Genomic DNA, 18,171 nt, shown 5'->3' on the forward strand with positions numbered 1-18,171 from the left:
AATAACTAGTGGACACAGCCAGGAAAATACATCTTTTAAAAAAAAATTCAAAGCAGGAAAGAGATATTAAGGTTATTGCTATCAATATTTATTTTACATGGAAGGAATACATACATCATAGCAAAAAAAGCACCAGGACAGAACCATAAAAGAAGACTACAGCAAAATGACAAGGAAGGCAGGCAACTAAAGGAAGATGTGAGCACCCTCTGCCTCAACTATCTTCACTAAGACAGGATTGTCAGATAATTGGGAACAACATGCAATCCCTTCCCATATCACCACTCAAATGCATCTAACTTTTGGTTCACATGCCTCAATTACTAAAAAGCTTTTACTAGCATTACAGTGAAGCTGGTAAGGAAAGTACAAGGGAACAAAACAATGATCTAATCTGCCCTGTGCCCTGACACTGTCAGTTCAAAGTTATTTCCTAGCAACCCAGAGCACAACTTTTTTTTTCCCCTTCATTGAAAACTATTCTTAACAAAACATAACACAGGTATAGTTGAATACATTTTTGAATTTGAATACAAAGAAAAGTTACACATACAAGCAACCACAGGAAGATAACAGGCTCTAAGGTTAAGGCAAATTATGTGATCTGAAAGACCATAAATATTGATTCTTGATGCCAAAGACAAGACTACAAATGTTAAAATCCTTTACAACTTAAGACCTGCTCTGTGAATACATTCAACTTGCAGATAACTAAAGCACTGCAGATCACTTGTGAAACGCTCCACAAAAAACCTAAAAGCAAGTCTCATTAGTTGTGTCATGCACAACAGTTCAGTGTCACTGAGATTTTCCAAAGATCTGGAAATCAGAAGCTACTTACACATAATACACAAACTTTCTTGTTTAAATATACTAAGGAGGAAGAGAAGTACAACAGAAGCCAACTAGCAAATAAAAAATGAGCTAAGAAGAGTTTAACAAAAATACTTGAAGCTTCACTTCTCTTTTTTTTAATAGCTTTACATATTTGGTCAAGCATCTTAACCTAAGTTCAATTTAAAGAAATTTAAACTTCCCACAGAAAAAAAATAAGCTGACAATCAAGTGAATCAACTGCAGCTATCAATTCCCTTAATACCTGACCATCTCAACTTAATTCAATTCAAACAACTTTCAAAACCGGTTATACATGCTGCTTTGCCTTCACTGAACCACAGAACACTAGGATGTAAGGGACATCAAGTCTTCTAGTCTAGGCCCCTCTCTTTCAAACTGCTTTTGCTACATTATTATTACTATAAATGAGAAAGATGTTTATCTGCTTTTAGGGTAGCAAGCCTGCCACATCAATGTGTCAGGCTTGTAAGTCTGTTCTCAGCCATCCCTCTGCCAGGACCTCCCCTTCAGCCATGTGGTGGGGTATATGCGCCTACAACAATGGAAGATTCTCCCAAAAATCAAGTGTACAAGACATGGCTATCAAAGTTTTTCCCGCCATGACAGTATTCCTCTGCTTGATCTCTCTCTCCAAGGTCCTTTGGGAGAAGTTAAAAGAAATTACATGCTATGCTGTTAGAAAGACTTGCCAAAACTTATCTTAAAAGCCTGCAGTACTACTGATTCCACCCTTCCATACACAACTTATTCCAGTGCACAACCATCCTTGCTGTCAGTTTTTTTCCTCCATCTCTAACCTGAACATCTTTTATTGTGATTTAAGACCATTACTTCTCTGCCCTTTTCAAAGGCAGGTTTATGTATTCCCTTTCTTTGTATAGCAACTTTTAATATATTTGAAGAACTATGCCCTGTTGCTATGACAAGGAAGGGAAATGTTTTCCTTGAGGTGTTGCTAAAACTTTTAAACACCTTTCTGGGCCATTCACTGCATGCACACTTCTGCGTTACCTTTATTAAGAGACTAGGCCACATAAAAATCAGGTCTAGGGTTATCCTCAGCTCACTCTACAAAAAGTCCAATCAGCTGGACTTGTGCAAAGCATTTGACACTGTCACCCGCAACATCCTGGTCTCTAATTTGGAGAGACATGGATTTGACAGATGGACCACTCGGCAGATAAGGAACTGGCTGGATGGTTGCACTCAAAGAGGTGTGGTACACGGCTCGATGACCAAGTGGCGAGCCATGACAAGTCGTGTTCCTCAGGGGTCAGTACCGGGACTGGTACTATTTAACATCTTTGTTGGTGACACGGAAGTTGGAACAGAGTGCACCCTCGGCAAGTTTGCCGATGACACCAAGCTGTGTGGCTCGGTCAACACGCTGGATGGAAGGGATGCCATCCAGAGGGACCTGGACAGGTTTGAGAGGTGGGTCCATGCAAACCTCATGAAGTTCAACAAGGCCAAGTGCAGAGTCCTGCACCTGGGTCGGGGCAATCCCATGTACAAATACAGGTTGGGCGGAGAATGGCTAGAGAGCAGCCCTGAGGAGAAGGACTTAGGGGTGTTGGCGGATGAGAAGCTCAACGTGAGCCGACAATGTGCGCTCACAACCCAGAAAGCCAACCACATTCTGGGCTGCATCAAAAGAAGTGTGGCCAGCAGGTCAAGGGAGGTGATTCTGCCCCTCTACTCTGCTCTTGTGAGAGCCCACCTGCAGTACTGTGTCCAGCTCTGGGGCCCCCAACATAAGAAGGACATGGACCTGTTGGAATGGGTCCAGAAGAGGGCCTCAAAGATGATCAGAAGGCTGGAGCTCCTCTCCTATGAGGACAGGCTGAGAGAGTTGGGGTTGTTCAGCCTGGAAAAGAGAAGGATCCGAGGAGACCTTACAGCAGCTTTCTAGTATCTGATGGGGGCCTACAGGAAAGCTGGAGAGGGACTTTTTACAAGGGCATGTAGTGACAGGAAGAGGGGTAATGGCTTCACACTGGAAGAGGGTAGATTTAGATTAGATATTAGGAAGAAATTTTTCACTATGAGGGTGGTGAGGCACTGGAACAGGTCGCCCAGAGAAGTTGTGGAGGCCCCATCCCAGGAGATGTTCAAGACCAGGCTAGTTGGGGCTTTGAGCAACCAGGTCTAGTGGGAGGCGTCCCTGCCCATGGCATGGAGTTGGAACTAGATGATCTTTAAGATCCCTTCCAACCTAAACCATTCTATGATTCTAGGAATTTCATATTAGAAAAAAGCCAGCTGAACAGGCGGTCCTGTTAGACAAGTTGCTTAAAGATAAGAAAACTCCACTAGCAATGCTAAATACGGCTTGAAAAGGAAGGTAGGAGATACATGATTTGCTTTTGACAAATGCATGATACCTATTTATCATCTTATAGTACTTACTAATTGCCTATTTTCCATATTTTTCTGGCAACTGAAGTGAGACCCATTATTTCCCTCCTTTTCCTCTGCGTTTTTTAAAGACAGGATTCATCATAAGAACCCTGAATTCACTGAACATGAAAGTCAAGTTCTCTAATATGCATTTTACCAAGAGCAAATAAAACATCTGAATCGCATGACATGTTCTTTTCTTAACCCAAAACAAGTCAAGTTGTTGCCAATTAACCCTTTTCTCAACCAAGAATGAGTTCATATCTTCATTTTCATTGATAACTTGGCAGACATATGTAATTTTTTGGTATCGTATCTGTTTTTTGGTATCATATCTGTTCCATTCTCCTCTCCACTCTCCACAAACTTCCTTGGTTTCCCTCTTGCTATAAATGCTTTTATTGTCGTCTATAGCTGCATCTAGCAGAGACCACAAAGCATTATTCACCACTTCTCAGGTCTGTCCTTTATTCTTCTAACATCCTCCTCAAACTAGTTTGAGCCTCTCCTTACATTTGCTTTAAGTTTTTCCATTTCTTTTCCCTTTACTGTCTTCCTGTAGATCTCACCTGATTTCATTTAGATCTCCTTTTATCTGAAGTTCACTGTTTCTAGTCTAGCGTTCGCTTTCCTCCATATGCTCAGAAGGGATTATAAAATGGTATAATTCTTATCCAGTCACCTGACAAGACATTGCAGGAAAAACAGCTGTTTTCAAGTGTAACAAGCTAAGGACCTGTGTTAAGGTCAGGATATGTCCTACTGCCCTTTCACAAGCAAGACAAGGCAAGAAAGAGAGGAATGTTTCAGTCACACAGGGAAGCAGAAAGCAAGTAGGAGTCACTATCTACCCTCAGGACCTAAAGCAAGTTGGAGAACTTCAGCTACTTTTTCCTAACACTCCCACCCCTCAGCAGCCTCAAGCAGCTTACACAAATTGAGAGGGCACTGGTGAACAAAACCCAAACTGACAGGACATTGTGAATGGGAGCACCCGAAAACCTTTATAAAGTTTTCAAAGGTGAGTCCATGGCTATGGACTTCCTCATCATCAGTCCATAGCCAGGCTCAGGTCTCATGAGTCATAGCTGACTGCATTGCACAAAATCCTTCCTGCTATACAGCTCTCAAGCCTGAGGTATTCATGAATACCTCAGGACATAGGGTGTATCATCAGCAAGTTCGCAGATGACACCAAGCTAAGCAGGAGTGTTGATTCCCAGAAGGATAGGGAAGCTCTACAGAGAGACCTAGATAGATTGGAGCATTGGGCCAAAATCAATGGCATGAGTTTCAACAAGGGCAAGTGCCAGGTTCTGCACTTGGGCCACAATAACCCCAAGCAGTGCTACAGGCTTGGGGAAGTGTGGCTGGAAAGCTGCCTGGAAGAAAGAGACCTGGGGGTTCTAATTGACAAGCGGCTGAATATGAGCCAGCAGTGTGCCCAGGTGGCCAAGAAAGCCAACGGCATCCTGGCTTGTATTAGAAATAGCATGACCAGCAGAAGTAGGGAGGTGATTGTGCCCCTGTACTCAGCACTGGTGAGGCCACACCTTGAGTATTGTGTCCAGTTTTGGGCACCTCAATACAAGAGAGATATCGAGGTGCTGGAGCGAGTGCAGAGGAGGGCAACGAAGCTGGTGAAGGGCCTGGAAGACAAATCATATGAAGAGCGATTGAAGGAGCTGGGACTGTTTAGTATGAGGAAGAGGAGGCTGAGGGGAGACCTCATCACTCTCTACAACTACTTGAAAGGACACTGTAGAGAGGTTGGTGCTGGTCTCTTCGCACAGGTAATTAATGACAGAACGAGAGGGAATGGCTTCAAGCTCCAGCAGGGTAGGTTTAGACTGAACATTAGGAAAGAATTTTTCACAGAAAGAGTGGTCGGGCATTGGAATAGGCTGCCCAGGGAGGTGGTTGAGTCACCATCCCTGGATGTGTTTAAGAGACGTTTAGATGTGGTGTTGGGGGATATGATATAGGGAAGAACTTTGTAGAGTAGGGTAGATGGTTGGACTCGATGATCCCAAGGGTCTCTTCCAACCTGGATGATTCTATGATTCTATGAAACAAGCTTCAGAGCAGCATCTGCTTGAAAAAATACTAGTTCCAGTGCTTAAGGCAAATCACGCAGGGAGGTTTAAGTGGTTTTATATGCTTCATAACCTTCAAGAGTGCTCCATGGAGGGAAAAAAAAAATACTTGAATAAACTTTTGCTTGCTAAACCAGTCTCTCACTACTCTAAATGGCATTTCTTCTTTTTTCTACAGAAGAAAGGCAGGGCAGTTCATAGCAGATCTGAAGTCTGTACATCGCAACTATTAAGTGTACTTGTGCTGCTATTCCCATTGCAGAACTAAAACTTATCTACAGTGAAGTTATTTTAAAATTTTGAAGTTTTTGTTTTATATTAAGAAAATACTAAGCAGAGCACTAAGACATGACAAACAATACAGGCCTACAGAAAACAAGAATCACCAATCTCTAGTTCTCTCTCAGGCAAGAACAGCACTAGCATAAATGTGACAGAGGCTGTTATCTATCCTAGGTCCACTGGTTCACAGTTATTAACAAAATAATACCATATACTGCTATGAAGATAACTGCAGCTTACAATACACCAGTGTTATACACTGTAGTAACACATACAAACCAAGTGAGGACAAACATTGTGCTCACCTAATTCAGCAGTAAAAAACTATTTATCCTTGAAGCTTTGACATACCAGTTTTTATTGTTTGTTTTTTTTTTGTGATGCCAAGAATTAATTTTTGTTAATACAAGATTAAGAAAAATTTAGTATAGCTGCACACTTGCCTACAGCTAAACATGCAAACCTGTTCAGCTGCTGAATATAATTCTTGATATTTCACTATATTCTTGAATTTCTAAATTTCAGTGTCCTGGTTTGACAAGCGTTAAATCAAGTTAGTGTATTTCTTTCTGGAGTCACCGCTTATTTTCAGAATACAGCCTAAACACTGCTCATCCAAATGGTCTACTCCTTGTTGTATCCTCCCTTAACATTATTTCCTCTGAACAAGCATCATCACTCTATTTTCCTTTTGAGATTTCTTCCTTCACCAAAGTTGAAGTACATGCAGCAAAATCTGGCCTCTGCTTAGGAACAATCCTTGTCCCTTCTTATTCTTTCAAACAAGTACATTAATCACAAACTATACCTATGATGACTCTAGATTATTGCGGTGGGTATACCCTAGCTGGCTGCCAGACCCCCACCCAGCCACTCTCTCACTCACCCTCCTCAACTATATAGGGGAAGAAAATAAGATGAAAAGCTGTGGGTCAAGGTAAAGACAGGGAGACCACTTAGCAATTGCCATCACGGGCAGACCAGACTAATCAATTTAATTTATTGCCAATTAAAAATAAGAGTTGGATGACGAGAGACAAAGACAAAACTAAAAACACAGGTGCAGGGGAATGGGGGGTTGCAGTCAGTACATAACACTTTTTCTCTGCCACTCCTTCCTCACGTTTTTCCCCTGCTCCAGCATGGTTCCTCTCTATGGCTACAGCCCTTCAGAATGAGCCTGCTCCAGCATCGGCTCTCCAAAGGATGCAGCCTTCTTCAGTGCATATCCAGCTGCTGCGGTGTGGGGTCCTCCACAGCCCACAGTGTGTATATCCACTCCCGCGTGGTCCTCTCCACAGGCTGCAGGGAAATGCCTGCTGCGCAGCAGTCTCCTCCAGGGGCTGCAGGGGATCTCTGCTGGGCGCATAGAACACCTCCTCCTGCTCTCACCACAGGGCTTTCTCACACTTTTTTCCTCACTCCTTTCTCTCACACTGCTGCACAGCGTTTATGCCCTTTCTTAACTGTTTACCCCGAGGCACCACCACAGTGGCTGAGGGGCTCAGCTGTGCCCTGCAGTAGGTCCACTGGAGCTGGCTGTGCCCAGTGCACGGCAGCCCCAGCCTCAGCCCCTACCCTTGCCACAAATGCCAAATGCAATTATAAAAGTGCATAAAGATCCTTTTTTCTCTCGAGTTATTTTTGAAGACACTTGGCTTTGGAAGTATACGCAGTAAAGTTATTAAATAAAGTCATTAATTTTGCAAAGGTTGGGGGTTTTTTTGTTTGGGTTTTGGCTTTTTTTAAAATATCATTAACTGTCCTAGATATAACTGTCAGGGTGGAACAACTCAGAGAAAGCATTATACTTCATTGTTTATCATACATTTTATTCAAAATGTACTGAAAACCCAATAGCTGTGGCAAGTTCTAATTCACTTAATTTGCAATTATTTTTTTTTTTATTTTTTCCTGAAACAAAATCCAAGTAGATCCACAAATCTGGTGAACTAGGGTAAGCCAAAAATCACAATACAAAATTCTGTTTTCCCTTTATGAATTCCAAAATTCAGGCAAAGCCTTGTAGAAACATTAGACTAGGATGTCTTGTCTTTCCTTGCTGTTATTCTTAAGCAATAAGAATCTACTTTTTAGTTACATCAGCTAGCTGTATTTTTTTACAAAATAGAGGAAAACATTGCAAACAAGTAAACAAAACCACTTTATGTCTACCAAAACAGTGCTGATCCTTTTAGGTGGCAAACATGGGACATCTAATCATTCTATGAATTCTTCATTATTATATTGAAAAGAAAAACTTGCTCATAAAGGCACGTTTACATGTATAGAAAAATCAAGAAAATAGGCTTAAAAATATAAAAGCCTATTAAGTGTTTTTACATTCTTTGCTACTACCCAAATATTTCACTTCAGATCTTACATTATGATATTTGCCTTTCCAAATGTAATGAATGTGGAGGAATGGCTGAGTGAAAAAGGGCATGACTTGATTACAATGAGCAACCCAGTCTTTGATAGGGATGAAAGCCTGGAGGAGGCTGTGAACTGTCCTTGAGAAACAGAAGTATGAAGAAGTAGCTACATGATAAGTAAGTGATAAGCGGTACTGCCTCCAGGAGATAGAGAAACATCTGCTGCGCGTGGACAAGAGGTCCGCACTAATTGTGTGAGCGCTCTAGGCGCATGAACAGAGACTGTAAGCCAATCGTATAATTGTTGCTAGCGCGTGCTCTGCTTGTCTGTCTTTATATACTCTGTGTGAACTTGAATAAAGGGAGAACGACCATACTCATATTGAGACTCATCGTTACTCCGGGTCCGTCTCCCACTCTGACATCTGGTAGCAGAGGATGCACAGAGATCCATAGCTCAGCGGGACTGAGTTCTCCGAGTCTGCGGTAAGCAGCTAGAGGAGGGGAGTGGGAAACCACGGCTGGGAGAAGTGCTGCTCGGGCGCAAAGGCGGGAGCAGACAACGGTGCGAGGTGGCCTCTCGCCTCCCAGGCGCAGTGATGCAAGCAGAAGCTGCGGCCACGCTACTCGCTGGAATCCTCTCTAAGAGAGGGAGTGAAATACCAGCGAAACTGTTGATAAGTTCCATGCTACTCGCTGGAATCCTCTCTAAGAGAGGGAATGAAGTACCGGCGAAACTGTTGATAAAGTTAATTAAATTAGGACAGCGATGGGGTCATTTTTCTGACACACCTATGCTGTTTTCTGTCTCGGAATGGCGAGATTTTGGAGGGACGATGTGGCAAAAAACAATCGAGGGGGATGAAAAAGAGGAGAAAGAGATAAAAGCCGTCCGTGGGTTGTGGCATACTGTGCTAGAGACTTTAAAAGCGATGAAAGCGGAGCGGGAAGTAGCCTGTGCAGCTGCTCAAATGTTAGGTCCAGGAGCGGCCGCCTTAAAACCTGAAAGTAAGCCTGGACCTATTGCGCGGTTCTTTGGGCTGCCCGCGGTAAAGGGAATGACCGGGACTGTGTGTAAAACTGTTGCTGAAATTCGAGCTAATGAGGACTCTGACCCTCCTGAGAAAAGTAAAGACTTACCGCTGAACCCCTTGCAAAACTCGGGAAAAGCGGAAGTGAGCAATGCGAAACCAAAACAGAAAAGTAATGCAAATGCGGAAGCGTCTCCTCAGAAAACTCCAGCAGGGGAGGGGCCTGAAACGTCCACTGATCTCATCGATTTGGGAGGAGCAGCGTGTCGCCCTCCGCCCACAGCACCGCCTCCAGCAACTCCGCCTCTCTTGTATCCACCGCTACCCCCCTGCTACCCCCCTCCAGTGACTCGTCTGGTCCGCCAACTCCACCTCCTGACAAGAGTCGTAAACTGTCCACAGACAAAATGCTACAGACAGTTTTAAGGCGGCTCGACAAGTTAGATTTACGTGTGGCGAGGAAGAATGATAACATGCCTCCATGGCTAGTGAATCCCTCAACACCTCCGAGAACTGCACGCTGGAGTGGCATTATTAGAGACGCTATACTAGAAGGACAATGGGGAACAGCCGCTAGTTTGGGCGGAACTCCACCTCTCGCGTGTCCCGTCATACATGTAAACAATACTGGGAAATGGGAGCCACATGATTGGAAAATTTTACAACAAGCTCGCACCACCATCTCAACTTATGGAGTAAAATCTGAGGCTACCCGACAAATTGTCAGCTGGATTTTTTCTGCTGATCTGATGTGTCCATATGGTTGTCGTAACCTAATGAGACTGTTGCTTAATCCAACACAATATTTGTTGTGGGAGTCCTCCTGGCAACAACGAGCTATGAATGAAGCATCTCAAAGACAAGGGGAGGGAGACCCCCTCCGTGGAGTCACGGCAGAGATGTTCACAGGGCACGGAAAATTTAGTGACTTGGAAGTACAATTGACGTTTCCAGCAAACCTATTACAGCGATCGGCGCAACTTGCCCTAGAGGCGTTTCTCGGCCTCCCAGGATCTACTATTCCATCATTTGGTACCATGATGCAAGGAACTACAGAAAAATATAGTAATTTTGTTGACCGACTGTGGGAAGCAATCATGAATCACCCTGATTTAGATGACAGCGGCAAACAACAGATGTTCAAAGTATTGGCTTTTGATAATGCCAATAAGACCACCAAGCAAATTCTAGCCAGTCTACCAAAAGGAGCAGGCATTGAAGAAATGTTATTGAGAGTAGAAAGGGCTGAAGCTCAAAAACAAAGCACCACGGTCTATCATAGACTCCAAGATTCGACCACAAAAAACCGAGCTTGCAACTCAATTGCGCACACTGACTGATGTCCAAACCCTGCTTGGAGACATTCAATGGGTGCGGAACTGTGTTGGCATTTCCAATACCGACATTGCACCCTTAACAGAATTATTGAGAAGCAATCATCCAGCCGACAGCATTACTCTGACGGCGATGCAGCAAGCAGCACTACAACAAATTGCACAAAAACTGCAATCGACGTGGTCATCTCGACGCATTTTAATGTTGCCAGTGTCTCTGATAATATGTAATGGGAAAGATTCACCATATGCAGTCATTTGTCAATGGCAAAACAAAAAGGGGGAACTTGCTATTCTCTTTTCCTTCTTTGGTGATGCCACTGACAAATGCGAAGGGAAGGTAACAAAAGAGAATGTGTTCAATGTCTTAGAATGGGTATTCTTAAGTGTACAACCAAAAACGAGCATTCAAACGCGAACTGAAGCAGTAGGTGAATTGATACGAAAAGGAAGATCACGAATCATAGAAATCAGTGGTAAAGAACCAGAGGATATTAGCATACCTGTTAACGCTGTAGATTTAGAATGGTGGCTGCGCAATGACGCTGCCATGCAAGAAGCCTTGTTAGGCTACAGTGGGAGAGTGCATTCACAACAGCCACAAGGGAAATTGTGGCAAGTTCTAAAAAGAAATCAGTGGCTAGAAAGACCCAAGGTACAGAAAGACCCATTGTCAGATGGTACCACTGTGTATACAGATGCAGGCAAACGCTTGCAGCGTGCAGCCTGTGTTTGGCAGGAAAAAGGTCAATGGTGTCAGCATATCATAGAGGGACAACCTCGAGATTCCCTTCAAGCATTGGAACTAACTGCAGTAGTATGGGCCTTGAACAATTGGCTAAGCACTCCCTTGAATGTAGTAACAGACTCATTATATGTGGCTGGAATAGTCCACGCCTGGAAGATGCTCTACTTAGAGAGACAGCTAATCCTAGGCTGGGGAGTTTATTTATTCGGTTGCGATTTGTACTTGACCAAAGAACAGCTGCCTGTTGTGTTATCCATATTCGTAGTCATCAGCTAGACCTTGGATTAGGCCAGGGCAATCAACTTGCTGACAGCCTGGTTAGTCCAGTGTGTCATGTGCCTCCTATGGATAAATTTCAACAAGCTAGGCAGAGTCATGAGAATTTTCACCAAAATGCAAAAGGGCTAAAAAGACAATTTAATTTAACAGAAAATGAAGCTCGAGGCATTATCCAAGCCTGCCCGAAATGTGGGAGCCATGGCCCAGGAATAGGGTTAGGAGTGAACCCAAAAGGATTAAAGGCGTTAGAGTTGTGGCAGATGGATGTCACACATATCCCAGAGTTTGGTCGCTTGAAGTATGTACATGTGACCATTGATACATTTTCAAAAATGATCTGGGCAACCGCATTGCCCGGAGAAAAGGCACATCACGTCTGTAAACGCTTCCTTGCTTTGCTGTATTAGGAGTGCCTGAATGCATTAAAACTGATAATGGGCCTGCTTATGTTAGTCAAAAGGTTAGAAAGTTCTTGTTAAGATGGGGAGTTGATCACACAACAGGGATCCCACATTCGCCTACGGGACAAGGATTAGTGGAACGCACTCATCAAGTATTGAAGGACTATCTAGGTAAACAGAAGGGAGTAGAGACAGATGCTCAGCAAAGGCTACATCGTGTGCTCTTTACGTTGAACTTTCTCTGTCTCATGGGTGATCGAGAGGAACCGCCAGTGATGATTCACCATCAAAACCTTAAGTTCAATAGTACAACAATACTCCCGCAACTCACATGTATAAAGATCCAGTCTCTGGAATTTGGATGGGGCCTGTTCCTGTTATATTTAATGGTCGAGGTTATATGTGTGTCTCCACAGATTGCGGTCCAGTGTGGGTGCCTAGTCGAGCTGTAAAACCTGCTCTGACTCGACATGATCCGCCTGACAACCAAGATGTTCAAGATCCTGGCCCTGGGGATATTGATTCCGGCGGTAATGACCCTCCACAAGATTGAACCTAGGGAAAACATGTGGGTTACTGGGCGAATAAGAAAGGACAACAAGCCTTTTGTCTATCGCTTGCCTCTGCTACAGAGCCTTTTCGGACATGTTTGATAGGAGTGCCTGGTTTTAAGGTAGAAGACTTTAGCAAGTATAGTAAGCAGAACTGTATTAATTCTCAGAGTGTTAGTAATTGTAGTGCCACGCTCCTTAATAGCCTGAATGTTACGCTGCCTTGGGACCCTCAAGAATTAGAACTGTTAGGATCAATGAGAATTGGAAATGCCTCCCAGAACTGGACTCAAACCTGCATATTTTTTGGAGGACCTGCCTTTACTGGCGTAAATTATTATCGAACATTTAATTGGATGGGATGGACAAACGTCACTCCGAAAGCAAACTACTATGACTATAGACATAAAGGTGCATTTTGTGGCACAAATGACACATCAAAACAAGGACTGGGAGCCCTTGGGGTTGGAACAAAAGGGGAACAGCAAATTTGGAACAATGGCACCCCAAAAGCCTTGCCGCCAGACGTGTTTTTGATATGTGGTGACAGGGCATGGCAGGGAATTCCGAAAAATGCGATAGGTGGTCCATGTTATCTTGGCAAATTAACGTTGTTAGCCCCAAATCAAAACTGGTGGAAAAATGTGACCAAGGGAGAAAATGCCGCACGTACGAAACGGGCGGTCACGGGTCTCCCACCAAATTGCAATGATGAAGTTACCTTACTCAATCCCACTGAGAGAGTGTTTTTATCCTTGTTTGTACCTGGGGCAGCAGCAGGCAGAGCTTTGAAGGAGCTAGGACGGTTAGCTTGTTGGGCTGAAAAACAAGCTAAAGTCACCACTGAGGTAATAGAAACTCTGTTAGGAGATCAAAATAGCTTACGCCACGCAATTTTGCAGAATAGAGCGGCAATTGACTTTTTGCTATTAGCTCAAGGTCATGGTTGCGAGGATTTTGAAGGCATGTGCTGTATGAATTTGTCCGATCACAGCGAATCAATTCATAAACAGTTGCAGTGGTTAAAAGAGCATGCAAACAAAATTCATCAAAACCATGGATTTTTAGATGGGTGGCTGACTAACTTGTTTGGGAATATGCCACAATGGTTAGTAGGCTTGCTTGTTGAAGGCTTGCGCATTATAATAACTCTTGTGATTATAGGTCTATGCTTATGTTTAGTGCTTAGTTGTATTAAGAGAGCTATGTTAAAAGTAGTAAACCAAGCCTGGATTGCTGAAAAACAAAAAGGGGGAATTGTGGAGGAATGGCTGAGTGAAAAAGGGCATGACTTGATTACAATGAGCAACCCAGTCTTTGATAGGGATGAAAGCCTGGAGGAGGCTGTGAACTGTCCTTGAGAAACAGAAGTATGAAGAAGTAGCTACATGATAAGTAAGTGATAAGCGGTACTGCCTCCAGGAGATAGAGAAACATCTGCTGCGCGTGGACAAGAGGTCCGCACTAATTGTGTGAGCGCTCTAGGCGCGTGAACAGAGACTGTAAGCCAATCGTATAATTGTTGCTAGCGCGTGCTCTGCTTGTCTGTCTTTATATACTCTGTGTGAACTTGAATAAAGGGAGAACGACCATACTCATATTGAGACTCATCGTTACTCTGGGTCCATCTCCCACTCCGACAAATGAATACTGCTTTTTCTTTTAAACAATAATTGTTATCTTGTCTTTTCAAACCTTGGCTAAAGTAGAGGCCCACTGCACCCATGAAAGCAGAAGCACACTAATCAGAATTTAATATTAGCTTGCTAGCACACAATGCAAACTTAAAAATAAGCTTGGTTTAACCCATTGCAAAGAAGCCCTCTCATCTGAGAATCTCCTTTTTAAGTCTGGAACAAGCATATATTATATGTGTTACTTCTGCAGTTAAACCACATTTTAAACTTAAAACCCAAGATTCTCAAGAATAAACCTGGTAAAATCTGCACACCTGGCAGAGATGTTCAGATGCAGGAGTGATCATATAAAAATTTTTAGTAATTTTTGTGTGGAATCAACTATCCTGTAGTCCTACAGTACCAAATTTGTTAATGAACATTTTATCCAGTTATTTTCCTGTTAATAATGTGGAATTACTGTGTAGTATCAAGTCGTGCTGCACTGGTTTATATGCAAACACACCTCTGATGCATGCTATTCCCAACTGCCCACTGAAAAACCAAAAACTTGGAATAGCAAAATCTAGAATATAACAAACATGCACTTGAAATATCAGCTGAACTTTGATCAAAGACATGGAAAGGCACTACGTTATTAGAAGAAATAAGGGCAAGACTGTGGTAAAACAGCATGTGCGCACAGCCACTGCCTGAAGTGATCTACCATTGACTGTGGATACCCTATGTAAAAGATCCATGGATTAATGAAGGTGTGTTAACAGATTTAGATATACAGTGAGAAATAAGGATATAACCAATGGGCCTGTCCTGTTGGAACACAGTCTGAAGAACCCTAAGCTTTATTAAAGTCATAACTTGTGTTTAGTGCTAACTATCAGTTAATGATTCCAGGATATGAGATATGGTATAGGAAAGTAATGGAAGATGGGCGAGGAGGACTGTAAATACACTCAAGTGACTCGCATGTGGGGTGCTGGAAAACACATCTATCACACTAATTGTTGCGTAGTCTTATGTACTCAACAAGTAGAACAGCTGCACTTAGATAACATAGGCCTGGGATGGACTCAGGGGCACCTTATTGAACACGCCTGAGATTCCTGCCCTGCTGTTGAAGAAGATCAAAGCACAGTGAAAAACTATAACCACTTGAACGATTGAAATACAGGTGAGAACAGCAAGTCTGAGCTCTCGCTCTCTCGCTAATAAGGACTGTCTCACTCCTCAGTGCCTGTGTCCCCTGCTTGCATGCCTCTGCCCGGGTGTTGCTTCGGAGATTCCCCAATTCGCAAGGTATTGAGATTAAATTTGTTCTTTGCATTTCATCCGTGGTTTTGTGGTTGTTCCTGCATCAGCTCACACATATGGATACTGGAAATGGAAGCATGTATGTTGTCACCTTGGTAGGAATTAAACCAGAGAACTGAGCCGCCTGCAGAAAAATGCAAATAATGTTTTTCAGGTATCCATCAGGAGCAAAATATTTGCAACATCATACATTAGCCATGGAAAAAAAAAAAATCAGAATTATATCACCTGGAAAAACATCAGCTTAGAATTGATATGAAATCAATGAGTTAAACTCATTAGGAATCCCATCACATAAAGGAAGAAGATAGAGTTATTAATCAGACAAGAAGCAAGGCAACTTCATGTCAACTTGAGAGAATGCAGAAACCCCATGTATCACTTCTTTTAGTTTTAATGGGACAGTCAAATACAGGAACAGGAATCACATACACTGCTGCACCCCTAAAACCACTATTTGTGTACTGTTTAGCTGTCTTTTTGTTATATCGCATACTGTGTACTGCAGCATGCCATGGAAGATCCAGAAGCTATACATACACCAACAGTCCAATGTGGATTTCACCAGAAAACCATTAGGCAACACTCAGACAGGATACTCTATAACCTAAGAGCAAAACCATGCTTTGCAGCAGTACTGTTGAGCTGACAGAGAGAATACAGCACCCTGGACTCAGACTTACAGTGATGGGAATGGAGAGTTCCCATCCTATGAAAGCAGGGGAGCTGCAGCTAGAGCAGAGGCCTGACGTACCCATGAAAGCAGCACACTAAGCAGACTTTAAGATGTCAGCAGACTGAACAAGAAATAGACTGGTGGAGCCAGGCTCTGCCCTCCTTGAAAAAAAAACAGGAGCACCTATCAGAAAGCAGCCAGGGTCAAGGAGTCCATGTATCCTGCCTTGGTCAGGCAGAAGCCTAAATGAAAAGAGAGAATGGAGGCAGGTTCACGGTCAGAGCAGCAGACAAACTCCCTCCTTGCCCACCTCACCCCGCCCGGTACCTCTGAAGAACAGATATGAGGTTCTGGTTGAGGAAGGCCAGTCGAGTGAGGATGTAGATGATGGGAAATCTACATCAGAGATGCCTCCTCAATCAAAAAAAGCATACCTGCCCCAGATCACCACCACACCCACAAGAAGAAAAAGAAGGGTTATAGTTCTTGGTGACTCCTTCCTGAGGGGCACAGAGGGCCCAATATGCTGGGTGGACCCTCCTGCTGTCTTCCTGCAGCCTGTGTTAAGGACGTCACCAGGAAACTTCCTGGATTAGTGAGGTCCTCAGACTATTACCCGTATTTGATTTTCCATGTAGGTGGGGAGGAAGCTGCAAGTTGCAGTTCATGAGCAATAAAAAGAGACTTCAGGGAGTTGGGAGAATTGGTAAGGGATTCTGGAGCACAGGTTATTTTTTCCTTACTCCTTCCAGTTGCAGGCAATGACGCTGGGAGGAACAGACAGATGCAGTCGATTAACACATGGCTCCGTGGATGGTGTCACCACCATAACTTTGGTTTCTTTGACAATGGAATGGCCTATACAGCACCGGGCTTGTTGACATCAAATGGGAGACATCTCTCTCAAAGGGGGAAGAGAGGGTCTTTGCCCAAGAGATTGCAGGGCTGATTGACAGGACTTTAAACTAGATGTGAAGGGGGAGGGGGGGAATAATATCAGGCTTGTCTGGGACAAGCTGTGGAGTATCTCACCAGGGTTAGAGGGATGGGATGCTAGTAAGGGCCTTCAGCCTGTAGCCCTGAGGCAGGCTGGTGACACTGCACTGCAGTCAAAGTCTTATGGAGATGAGCCAGAAGCTCCTGAGGTAGTTGAAGTCAACAGAGAAACACCTGTGAGACACCTCAAGGGGTGTTCCCCTAAGGAGGTGGCACAGCCAACAGCCCAGCTGAAGTGCCTCTACACAAATGCACACAGCATGGGCAACAAACAGGAGGAGTTGGAAACTACTGTGCTCCTGGAAAGATATGATGTAGTGGCCATCACTGAAACCTGGTGGGACGAATCCTATGACTGGAGTGTGGCTATTGAGGGCTACAAGCTGTTCAGAAGGGACAGGTGAGGAAGGAGGGGTGGAGGTGTTGCCCTCTATGTTAAGGAACGGATAGAGAGTGAGGAGATGTCCCTAAAGCCCTCCCTGGGGTCAGATGAAGAGAGAATTGAGAGCCTGTAGGTGAGGATTAAGGGGCAGGCCAATATGAGGGACACTGTTGTGGGTGTTTATTACAGGCCACCTGATCAGGATGGGGAAGTTGATGAGGCCTTTTACAGTCAGCTCAAAGTAGCCTTGCAGTCGCAGGCCTTGGTTCTCATGGGGGACTTCAATCACCCTGATATCTGCTGGGAAGGCTACTCAGCGAGGCATGTACAGTCCAGGAGGTTCCTCCAGTGTATGGATGATAACTTCTTGACTCAGGTGGTGGAGGAGCCAACAAGGAGAGAAGCACTACTGGACCTAGTTCTGACAAACAAAGAGGGACTGGTGGAGGACATTAAGGTTGGGGGCAGCCTTGGCTGCAGTGATCATGAAAAGATAGAGTTCAGGATCGTGGATAGTATGTGCAAAACAACAAATAGGACTGAAACCTTGGATTTCAGGAGGGCTAACTTCAGCCTCTTCAAGAAACTGCTTGGAGAAATCCCATGGGTTAGGGCTCTGGAAGGTGTGGGGGCTCAAGAGAGCTGGTCAATATTCAAATATCTCTTTCTCCAAGCTCAGGATTGGTGCATCCCTAAGAGCAAAAAATAAGGCAAGGGAAGCAGGAGAGCTGCATGGTTGATCAGGGAGCTTCTGAAAAAGCTCAAGGGGAAGAAGGAAGTTTACAGTGCATGGAAGAAGGGACTGACCACTTGG

The 18,171-nt window shown here is 43.9% G+C and overlaps 1 protein-coding gene across 2 annotated transcripts in view; it reads right to left on the reverse strand.

Moving 5' to 3' along the window:
* The window catches only part of LOC141476569 (ceramide transfer protein-like), a 136,998-nt gene that overhangs the window by 92,394 nt on the left and 26,433 nt on the right, over positions 1-18,171 (reverse strand). The window lies entirely within an intron of this gene.

The sequence above is a fragment of the Numenius arquata genome, chromosome W, assembly GCF_964106895.1.
Source record: "Numenius arquata chromosome W, bNumArq3.hap1.1, whole genome shotgun sequence".
In the NCBI taxonomy this organism is placed as follows: domain Eukaryota; kingdom Metazoa; phylum Chordata; class Aves; order Charadriiformes; family Scolopacidae; genus Numenius; species Numenius arquata.